Below are 3,127 nucleotides of genomic sequence, written 5' to 3'. Positions count from 1 at the left end.
ATATACCTAAACTATATATAACTATATATACATGGCCATGTACTATATAGATCCTCTCTCTATATATTGGTCTCGAAGTTCTTTTTCTCCTATGATCCTCTTGAGACCTCTTGGTCTTCCATGTTACATAGCATTCATTTCCTACTAACTTCTTTATAGTTCCTGTTTTCATATTTAAAAGTTATTTTTATTGATTTCAGAGAAGAAGGGAGATGGAGAGAGAGTTAGAAATACCAATGATGAGAAAGAATCATTGATTGGCTGCCTCTTGCAATCCCCCTCTGGGGATTGAGCCTTCAACCCAGGCATGTGCCTTGACTGGGAATTGAACGACAACCTCTTGGTTTATAAGTCAATGCTCAACAACTGAGCCAGGCCAGCCAGACTCCTGCCTTCATATTTTAGAGCTAGCATAAGCTATACTGAAAGGACATATTTTGGAGTCAAATAGACCTGGATTCAAATGTAAGCTCTGACACTGATTGTTCCATTGTCCTGTTCTATACATCCTGATAATACCTGTGATGAGTAAATGATACTTTATTTATAAACTAGAGGCCCCCGTGCACCAGTAGGGTCCCTTGGCCTGGCCTGCAGGGATCGGGCTGAAACTGGCTCTCTGACATCCCCCAAGGGGTCCTGGATTGCTAGAGGGCACAGGCCAGGCCGAGGGACCTCACTGGTGCATGATCAGGGCTGGGGAGGGACCGAGGAAGGGCTCCAGGGCGTGTCTGGCCCGTCTCACCCAGTCCTGATCAGTGAGACCCCAGCAGCAAGCTAACCTACTAGTCAGAGTGTCTGCCCTCTGGTGGTCAGTGCATGTCATAGCAACTGGTTGAATGGTCAAACGAACAGTTGGACACTTAGCATATTAGGCTTTTATTACATATGATAGATAACTCTATTTGACAATAAATATATGTTAATTCCTTTCTTTACTTTGACCTCTGGGAAAAGGAGGGAACCTAATAATTTACCTATGTTATAATTAATAGCAAACTAATTGAGAATTTTGCATAATTGATATCCTATTTTAAATTGCAATAAATACAAAAGAATAGAAAGAATCATAAAGTAATCAACCCATGAGGTAGATATTACCAACTCATTCACAGATAAGGAAATGGAGGAGTAGAAATTTAGAGTTATTTGTGTAAACTTCCATAGCTGATAAATAGAAGACACAGGATTTGAACACTGGTTTTTCAGACTCCAAATTGTTGAGGCTAATTATAAAAGACTATAATTAGAGAAACTAGGACTGCATGGTATAGGGGGAAAATAGTTCCTATGACAGTAGTTGAATATTCCTATACCCTTGGGGTATGGTAAGAACTGAAATGGGAAAGATAAACTAGAGCTTAATTATAAGGAGGCTTGTATGACATGCTAAAATAATAGTTTAATTCTGAAGATAAGGGTGATTGTAAGGATTTTAAGCATGACAATTATAGATGATCAGATATGTATTTAGAAAGGACTTTAGAAAGGCTAAGGAGATTGCATTGGAATGAGGAGTATATGAAAGTCTATAGCATGACTAAAAGGCTGGGAGAGGAATTAGGAGACTTTAACAATAATCCTGGTGGGGTACAAGTCAATACCCACATCTCCACAGAAATAATTTGTTGAAACCCTGACAATGGATGAGATCTCTACGAGATAGTACACCAGGAGGAGAGAAGAGTGCCCACCATTGAACCCCCAGGACAAATATAGTTTTAAAAGACTTGAAAAAAAATACCAAAAAAATCTGCATTTGGACATGTATGGAGAACAGCAAGGGAATTCATGGTTACAAATGGCAAGACGACAGAAATCTTCAAAAGCAATATTCCATTTACACAAGCATCAACAAAATAAATAAATAAATAAAAGCCTGAAGAACATTTGATTTCCTCAGGAATATCTCGAGACCAAGAGCTGGTCCAAGCCTGAGATTGTTCGACCGTTGTAATTCTTCCTACCCACGGTTCTGGCCCCTCTAGACCTCCATCTGCAGAATCAAAGTCTCAGATCTGGAGGGCGGGGGAGGGGGGGCCCTCTGGAGACCTCAGAGTAAAGCCTAGGAGTCTACTAAGGGAAGTTAGTTCTTCTCGCCTCTGAAGCAGCTATACGCAGGCTGAGCTCTGTTCTCACTGGCTTCGATTCTCACTTTCCTCCACCCCTGGGGTTGCAGGCTAACCAGCTTATTAGTGAGCAGTCACAGACTATGACCTCATTAAAAAGTTGTTAATGAGCCACACTGCTGTTCAGGGAGCACCGATGACTGAGGCTCCCAGTGGCCTCGCCTGAGGCCTTGAGGGAGAGCTTAGGTGAATAGACAGAATCAGATCTAGGGAGAGGGCTAATGAACTCAGGCTGCAGAGCCATAACTCTGAATGAACTCATCTTGGCAAGCAGGCCAGCTTTGAAACCCAAGTCCCTGCTGGCCTGCAGGCTCACAGGAGTGGGTGCAGTCCAGAGCAGCTTCAGTCTTCCTCTGAGCTTTTGACTCAGGTTAATGTCATTTGTTCTGACCCATTTTGATGGAGGACTTCAAATCCTGCAATGAAAAAGTAATTCTGCATTGCACTGAGTTGTGGCTCATGAACAATTGCATAAATCTTTTAAAAAATTTAAAATATGTTTTTATTTATTTCAGAGAGAGAGAGAGAGAGAGAGAGAGAGAGAGAGAGAGATTATGCTCCTACAAATTATGAAGATTTAGGCTTCTGCACGTTTTGCATTTACTACTTATTTGTCTTGGGATGCCTATCTCATATCCAGTCTTAAACTTTGGCTTCCATTCCTTCTTATACTTACTGCTTTGCAACTACTGCCAATCATTATGGAAGGGAGAGGGAGAGAGGGATAGAAACATCAATGATGAGATAGAATCATTGATTGGCTGCTGCCTGCATGCCCCCTACTGGGAATCAAGCCCCACCACCTGGGCATGTGCCTTGACCAGGAATCCATCTGTGACCTCCTGGTTCATGGGTCCATGCTCAACTACTAAGCAACACTGGCTGGGCTGTATAAGCCTTTTGACTGGTTTCTATCCCACAGGTTTTGTCCCATCGCCACTCAGTCTCTACACCCATAGCAGGTTGTTACTGCATGCTGGGGGAACAGAGTTTGACAC

This window comes from Myotis brandtii, unplaced genomic scaffold (genome assembly GCF_000412655.1).
Source record: "Myotis brandtii unplaced genomic scaffold, ASM41265v1 scaffold422, whole genome shotgun sequence".
NCBI lineage: Eukaryota > Metazoa > Chordata > Mammalia > Chiroptera > Vespertilionidae > Myotis > Myotis brandtii.
This window is presented reverse-complemented; position numbering follows the sequence as displayed.